Source organism: Piliocolobus tephrosceles, chromosome 1 (genome assembly GCF_002776525.5).
Source record: "Piliocolobus tephrosceles isolate RC106 chromosome 1, ASM277652v3, whole genome shotgun sequence".
Lineage (NCBI taxonomy): Eukaryota > Metazoa > Chordata > Mammalia > Primates > Cercopithecidae > Piliocolobus > Piliocolobus tephrosceles.
The window spans coordinates 13,634,837-13,643,123 of NC_045434.1; the positions used below are offsets into that span (position 1 = coordinate 13,634,837).

The 8,287-nt window shown below is 49.0% G+C and overlaps 1 long non-coding RNA gene across 3 annotated transcripts in view; it reads left to right on the forward strand.

The window, feature by feature from the left end:
* LOC111545252 overlaps positions 1–1,293 on the forward strand; it is a 34,384-nt gene extending 33,091 nt beyond the window's left edge. For all 3 annotated transcript variants that reach the window (XR_002732382.1, XR_002732383.1, XR_002732384.1), the window contains one exon: positions 223–1,293. This is a non-coding gene — a long non-coding RNA (uncharacterized LOC111545252). The remainder of the gene's footprint in view (positions 1–222) is intronic.
* Positions 1,294–8,287: the final 6,994 nt, after the last annotated feature.

Sequence of the window (8,287 nt, forward strand, 5' to 3'; positions counted from 1 at the left end):
GTGAGGCGGAGGGCAGGGTAGAGGTGAGGCGGAGGGCAGGGTAGAGGGAGGCGGAGGGCAGGGTAGAGGTGAGGCGGAGGGCAGGGTAGAGGTGAGGCGGCAGACACCCGGACAGAGTCTGGAGAGGAGGCCCTTTTGGGCTGAGGCCGGGCCGGGTGGAGGGCGGTGGGTGTGAGGAGGAGGAGGTCAAAATGAGGAGATATTCAGAAGGGGAATCCACAGGACTCCAGGGCTCCTTGGAGACAGCGAGGCTTCACGTCTGTGTGGCTGGAAGCTGATCAGCCTTCACCAGAAAGGGGAGCCATGAGGAGATCCTGTTGAGGACACATTGGTGGGACTTTAGGGGTGCGATATCCAGTAGGCAGCTGGCTTTGAGAACCTGGAGACTGCAGCGGGGTCAGTGCCACATGCCCGTCCAGGGGCCCGCCAGGCCGGAGGTGAGACCGCGGGGGACAGAGGCACCTGGAAAGAAGTGCGGAGCAGATGTGACCCGGGAAAGCCTGTGGCGGAGGCCACTCCACACAAGAACCAAAGAGCTTTGGAAAGGAAGCATTGCAGTGGGCATATGTGCCTCTCTGAACTTGTGCAACGGGCTGGTGATTCCTCATTGTTCTGTGATGTTGGTTTCAGTTTTGTAATGAGTTTTCATGAAAATAATGAGCATAATGAAAGCCCACATCCCTCTCAAAGTAGCAGAATGGAAAACAGAACTCTGAAGAACCAGCTCTCTTGACATTCTGAGGCCCAGATATTTCTCTCGGGGTTGTAGAACAACCTCGAACCTGCGTGTCTCCCTGGCCCCACTGGACACCTGCCCCTGGACCTTCCTACCATCTAGGGGGTGATGCACTTGAGTGAAGATTCTCCATGCGGCACCGGGGATTTCTGCCATTGTGAACTTTTTAACAGGTGTTCTTGGGATGATGATTTTTCGGGTGTACCCCCCACCGGCAGCAGTTGCGTTTCTGGGCTTGCGATTCAAGGCATGACTGAGCAGGTGGGAGATGATGCCATGCATCTTTTGGCATGAGGTCTCTTTCAAGTAAACGAAGAGGCGTTTTCGGAAACACTGCAGAGAGAGAAATGTGAGCACATATTTTTTTGCTCTGGCCACCATGATTCTTTTGCATCTGGTCACCATTTCCCTGCACTCCATGGTACCCCCTTCCCCAAGCTCCCGGGCCCACTAATTGTGAGATCAACGAAAAGCATTAGCTATGGACTCAGCACGCCTCCTCCCCTGAGCACTCCCGACAGCCAGCAGAAATCAATAAATTAGGATAAAGAAAATGACATTTAGCTTCGTCTGGGCTCTCCCGTCTGTATGATTTTGCAGGCTTGGTGTGGAATGAAAATTTGGTTTCCTCCCCTCCCTTCCCCTAAACCTACAGATTGGCCTTCCTGCTTCCCTATGAGTGCCTGCTTTGACCCAGACAGTTCTGACACTTTGACTTACTGATCAACTTTTTTTTTCTTAAACCACAGTTTAAAAAAAGTTAAACACAGTCACAGGAAACAAAAACACACAAAACAACAAAGCCTGTTTAAGAGCTGAGTAAGCACTAAGGCATGCATTCCCTCCAAGAGCAAGGGCCAGGATGAGAATTCTTGGTTCAGCTGACTAATGCAGCTCACATTTTAATAGTCTGCAGCTCTTTCTAAGCTGTTAACGCTTTACTGTCTTAGAGGATGTTTGGGCTAAATACCTCCCATAGTTCTTCCACTGAGAATTACCTTCTCCATGTTAGAGAAAAGTAAACAGGAGTGTTGCAGAGAAAGATGAGTCAGGGGTTGAGTGGGTTGGTGCCAAGACAAAGCAGGAACAAACCAGTGTTCTGGTGCTTTCCAAAAGGTATGTGGTTAGCTCCCACTGATAAGTGAGAACATGATGTATTTGGTTTTCTGTTCCTGCATTAATTCGCTTAGGATAATGGCCTCCAGCCACATCCATGTTGCTGCAAAAGACCTGATTTCATTCTTTTTTGGCTGCATAGTACTCCATGATGTATATGAGCCACAACTTAATCCAATCCACCATTGATGGAAACCTGGGTTGATTCTGTGTTTTTGCTATTATGAATAAAGATGAGAATAATAGTCACCGGGGACTACTTGACCAAGGAGAGGGGAGCAGGGGCAAGGGCTGAAAAACTACCTGGTGGGTGCTATGCTCATTCCCTGGGTGCCAATCATACCCCAAAGCTCAGAATCATGCTATATGCCTTTGTAACAAATCTGCACAGGTACTCCCTGACTCTAAAATAAAAGTTGAAAAAGAAAAGAAAAAAAGGAAATGTGTGTATGTGTCTTCTACACTTGACTGGTCAGCCAGGGCTGTCTTGTCCAAGCCTCTGTTCTCATCTCTCTCTTCACCCTGATGGCCACAACATGTCCAGAGCAGAAGAACAAAGCGTGCTTGAGGTCGTCTTGAGTGCAGGTTCCAAGACAATTGTTAACACACACAAAGCCTTCCGAACCGCAGCAGAAGGGTGACATTTTCTTCTGGTAGAGTTTGTAATTTAAGATAAGGCAATGGAGCCTGAAGCTGGCAGTGTGGTGTGGACGCCAGCCACATAGCAGCCTCACTTCTCAAGAGGAATCACAGTTTCTGTTTCTAGGTCTCTGGATTTGTACAGCCCGGACCAGATACCATGAGGATGCTGGATGGAAGTCTCTGTATAAAGGGCTGGTCCCGGAAATGAGTCTGTCATGTCTGTAGAGAGGTCACCAACAGCTGATGGATATCATGCTGCCCTTCTAGTGGCATTCATTTGCTTGGAGGAAAATGCACACTTATTTCAATGTTAGATAAAGAGGAGTAATTCTTCTCCACCAGTGAGCCTGACTCCAGAGAGTTTCTGGAGCCTTGAGGATGGGTTTGTTGAGCACTTAGCAAGGGGCTAGGCACTGTGCTATTGGCAGTGGACAAGGCCAAGGGCCTTGAGGCCTCTACTATCTAGGGCAAGGCCAGCAGATGTCTTCTGCAAAGGGCCCGATAGTAAATGGCATGGCTGTGTTGTTATAAGACTTTATTTACAAAAACAGCTGCTGGCCAGACTTGGACCATTTGTTTGCTGCCCAGATGTTTCCTCTGAGCTTCTCAATGATAAAAACAAATTGTCATCCGTTTTTTGTCTTCCTAGTGTCTAGCATGAGGCCTGACCCATGGTGAGCCTCTGGTGACATGTGCTGAGTAATACTCCGTGAATGTCTTCCAAGGAAAATGCTGTGGCTCTCTAGGTGTATTTACAGTTTGCAACTTGAGCTGTACTTGGAGTTACGCTAAATCGTTTAAAGGACTGTAGCATCTGTGTGTGTACACACACACACACACACACGCAATGTGCACACACATCTTAACTCCCCAGGTATATGGGCAGTGTATAACCCAATTCTGTTGGTCTTTTGACTCTTTCCTTTCCTTCTCCTTCTCTGTTCTTCTCTTTTCTCTTTTTTCTTTCTCTCTTTCTTCTCTCCTCTTCTCCCTTCTCTTGCCTCTTTCCCTAAATATTCATTATGTACTCTCTGTGTGCCAGGTACTATGCTAGGCGCTAGGGATGTGAGGAAGAGAATCAAGACCTAACGTCTGTCTGCAAGAAGCTTACAGTCCAGTAGCTGAGCAGGCAAAGAGAAAAAAATTCTTGCCAAGGGAGCAGCGTGTACCAAGGGTGCATTGTGCTATGCTGGGGAAACGTGGTCATGGGGGTGGTGCTGCTTAGTGGAAACATGAGAGACAGAAAATAGTTGCTGGTGGGGAGGGCGGGCAGAGACTCTGTGTGCAAGACAATGCAATGTGTTTGGAAAAAGTCAGGCACTGGTGTAGCTGGAGATAAGGAATGAGGTGGGTCTGGGCCAGCAGGAGGCAGGATGAAGGGGAGGCCAGCCAGGGAGAGCCACTGAGGGCTTTCAGCTGGAAAATAAGGTGATCAGAGCTTCCTGCCTTAGACGGATGCCCTGGTGGTTTGCTGAGGATGGACAGAGAAAGGCAAGCCTGCAGGAACGGTTGGAGAGCAGTGCAAGGCCAGATGAGAGGTGCTGAGGTCGGGAAATGGTGCTGTTGCTGTGGGGATATGGAGGAGTGGGTGGGAGCAAAGACCTTACTAAGGTTGAATCTAGAGGACTTGGAATCTACATAATTGGTAGTAGACATTTTGAAGCAAAGAAGAAGGTAAGTTGAATATGTGCAGGGGGTTGGGGAGAGAAGGAAGATAAGAACCATACATTTGGGAAGGAAGTAGGGGGAAGATGAGGCATTGAGTTGGGGCATGTTGAGTTTGAAAAATCTAGTGTCCAGCAGGATGCTGGGCATTTTGGATTTGGTGCTCACAGGAGAAATTCGTGCAGAAGATATTGGCTGTCAAAAGCAGCAGGTGGTTGGAGTTGCAGGATGGAGGCACCCTCTCAGGGAAAGGGCGGGTGGCGAGAGAAACCTCTGGGCAGCATCACTACTTCCAACAGCCATGGGCCATGATGGGAAAGTTCCTACTCAAAGGAAAGCACAGGCAGCATCATCACCTCCAGCAACCATGGGCCATGATGGGAAGGCTCCTCCTACTGATGGGAAGGTGCTGGAAATCACAGCACCATCACCTCAACAGCATGGGCATGATGGGAAAGTTCCTACTGGAAGGAAAGTGCAGGCAGCACCGTGGAAGGAGAGCACAGGCCCTTTCTGGAGGTTGTCTGCACGTTGCTGGCACAGAAATTAATCGACTTGGCTGAGGAAGGCCTCCTGCAGGAGGCGAGCCCCTGGATTGGGAAACCCATGGACAGAAGGAAAACAGAAGTCCTTGTCCATACATTCCAGGTGTTTCTTCCTTCCAGCAATGATTCCTGGTCTGGGTTAGCAGTGGGCCTCTGTACACACCTCTTTCTTCCTTAAGCAATACAGGAATAGGGCTGTCGTTTTCCCGATGTCGAACCAAAGTGTGTGTTTTGGGTCATCAGCCCTACGGGGTTGGAGAAACCCCTGAGTGCCTTGCCCTGCCTTGGGGAGGGTGCAGCTCTGGACACACAGGGGTGTCCACTTTAGTTCTGCTTTTTCAAACTAAGGAGTGAACTTAACAGCCTTTGATAATTGTCTCAGCCTTTAAGCCATAGATTAAGTTTGAAAACCATTCTGCAAATGCACGGTCCTGGGTGGTTTTCTGCTTATAGGAGCAAGGCAGTAACGTGTGTCTACTGTTTTGATAAAGCTTTCTCATGAAAGTCTGTGTAATTGGTTTTAGACATTTGCAAGCAAAAAAAGTTGGTAAGTCCTCATTAAGGGAGGAGAAAACTAAGCTAAATAGACAATACAAAGCTGAGGGAAAGGAACTGGACCAGACAATTTTGGAAAAACATGATACAGGGGTAGCCTTTGTGTGTTTAAATAAATTTTACTGAAAAGACCAATAGCTAAAGCAGGTAAATACTGAGAGAGCCTTTCCCTGGATGGGGAGGTCTCCCTTCCCCATCCCACCTGCCACCTCCCCTCAGGAGCTACCCATGGGCCTTTGCACCCTGTCCTTGGTAGAAGTTTATGTCTGTCCTGCTGACTTTCCCAAATTCCCAGTAAGCATTATCTCCAGGCCATTTATTCACATCTCTCAATCTAGATGAAATCTTCTGACACATGGCACGTTAACCTGCCTGCTTCCGTCTAACCCTTGCATCACAGAGAAACTCATTTGTTTCTAAGGAACATTCCAGCCATTGCATTTTCTGGCCTGGGACTTGATTGACCTCTGGCTTGAGTTGACCTGAAACCCTGTGTCTGCAGGGGACAGTCATGGCTCTGGGCTTTGAGAGGAAAGAATCCCAGAGACGCGTGCACGCTCTTTGGGTATGTGGGTGTCGACAGTGGCCTTGGCCAGGTGCCCCGGGAACTCTGGGCACCACATTCACATGCTTCCTTGGGTGGAAGGGAAGGAGGGCAGAAACAAGTTGGGCAGGTGGGAGATCTTGGGACCTGAATCTGGAGGAAGAGTTGAACTCTTAGCTCTTCAAGTCTTCTAGAGAATCAAGGGTCAACACTCAAAAGACAAATAATTCATGCCAGTAAATCTCACTAATTATGCAACTCCTGACAATTCTACTTTGGAATTTGCCCATGAAAAGAATGTCCTAATTTAATAATGGTGGATTCAGGAACTCAGCAGGATGATGACATTCGTTCAGAGGCTGAGGTCCCGCTGAACCACTCGGGGTCACCTCTCATAGCCTGGTGGCTAGTCACAGCCTAATAATGATAACAATGAAGGCTTACACGAATTATTGTTTTGAGTCCTGAAATTTGTGTGTATTGTCAGCAGCCTTGAGGATGTGCAACCGTAATTCTAGTTAAATGCTTCCTCATAGTCACTTACCGTGTGCCTTGCACCGTGTCACGCTCTAAGCATGTTCAATGCCTCATCTCATTTAATCCTCACGACAGCCCTGAGAGGTACATGCTCTTGTTCACCTGAAACCAGATAAAAACCGTGGTGAGCATTTATTTTTTGGTGCAGACTCACTACAAGACAGGTTCTGGTGTAAGCCCCAACCTGTGTTGTCTCAGCAGGCCCTGGAACCTGGATGGAGCGCAGGTTTCATGGACCCACTTTCTTTCCCAGGAACTGGAACAAAGAAGGCAAAGACATACAGGCCGCTGGCTCCTGGGTGAGCACAGGTGCAGGGCTGTGCGTGTGCTGACACCCTTATGAGCATGTTCTCCATAGTGCTGGAAGGGACCCGTGGCCCCTGGATACAAACTGATCTAGTCTCTGAAGGTAAAAAAGATGAAAGACAGCCTTGGATGGCCCATGTGGCCACTGCCTTGCTTCCCTAACCTGCCCAGTGTTGCTCTGTCCTGAGGAGATGCTGTCACCTACCGAGGTTCCAATCTGTAAAGAGACCCCCAAAGAATTCGGAAGTGAGTATCACCCATCAAGTCACTCAGCTGAAGGGGGCTATTTCTGCACAAGGCCCCAGGACAGAAGGAGGTAGCCTGACCCGCACCAGCTGCCTCTTTTATTTTGATTATTTTATTATTATTATTCTTTTTTAATAGGGACAAAGTCTTCTATGTTGCCCTGGCAGGTTTCAAAGTCCTGGGCTCAAACAATCTCCCACTTCTGCCACCCATAGTGCTGGGATTACAGGCATGGACCACTGCACCTGGACTGGCTGTCCCTTTTGGGAAGTGGGAGGAAACTGAGGCTCTGTGTGAGCTCTGCATGAATGGGAGGGGCTGGGAGGAGGTGTGGCTGTGGCAGTAGCAAGTGGCAGTGGTGAGGTCTGAGCAGGAAAGTGCTGTGGGGTGCTAGAAGAGGGGCCCCAGTGGTGCCAGCTGGAGGAGGGTCCAGCAGAAAGCAGAACAGCTGGGTGGGGGATGGTGAGCCCAGCCTGGCCAGGCCCAGAGAGTGGTGGTGGCTTTGGTCTCTGGGGACACGAAGCAGGGAGCACTCCCCTCCTCCAACAAGTATGCCTGTGTATCAGAAAAACTACTAAGTTTTCTGTGAAATTGGGTGAAATGTGGGTTTAAGACATTTTAGGCCAGGTGTGGTGGCTCACGCCTGTAATCCCAGCACTTTGGGAGGCCAAGGTGGGTGGGTCACTTGAGGTCAGGAGTTCAAGACCAGTCTGACCAACACAGTGAAATCCTGTTTCTACTAAGAATACAAAATTAGCTGAGTGTGGTGGCAGGCTCCTGTAATCCTAGCTACTCGGGAAGCTGAGGCAGGAGAATCACTTGAACCCAGGAGGCAGAGGTTGCAGAGAGCCGAGATCATGCCATTACACTACAGCCTGGGCAACAAGAGCGAAACTCGGTCTCAAAAAAAAAAGAAAAAAAAAAGACATTTGATAAACCCAGGAGGATGAAATTGCAAAATTCTCGAAGCATGTTTCTCTCTCTTCCCGGCCACAGCAGTGGGGATAAGACAGGCAGAACAGGACTGTGTCTATGCCCAGAGCTTTCTTCTTCTACAACGTTTCTACACCACTCCTTCACAGCAAGACCACAGAGAAACAGAGAGGCACGAGGAGCGAGGGATGTGCCCTCAGGTTACCTAGAATTTGGGGGGTTCTAGGTTCTTGAGTTAAACTCCCAACTCTGTCTGCTTTTCTGTGTAGGGCAATGATCCCAGTAGAATTTTTTCAGTATTCAGAAGGAACTGAACTTCCAGAGGTAAACAGAAAATAGCTTTTGGCTGCAAAAGATAGAAAGGATGTTCTGGCTTTGGGCTTCCAAGTCAGCCAGCGCTGCTCCTGGGCCTCAGCGGGAGGGCAGGACCCAGGCCTGTTCCTAGCAGCCCAAAGAAATGGC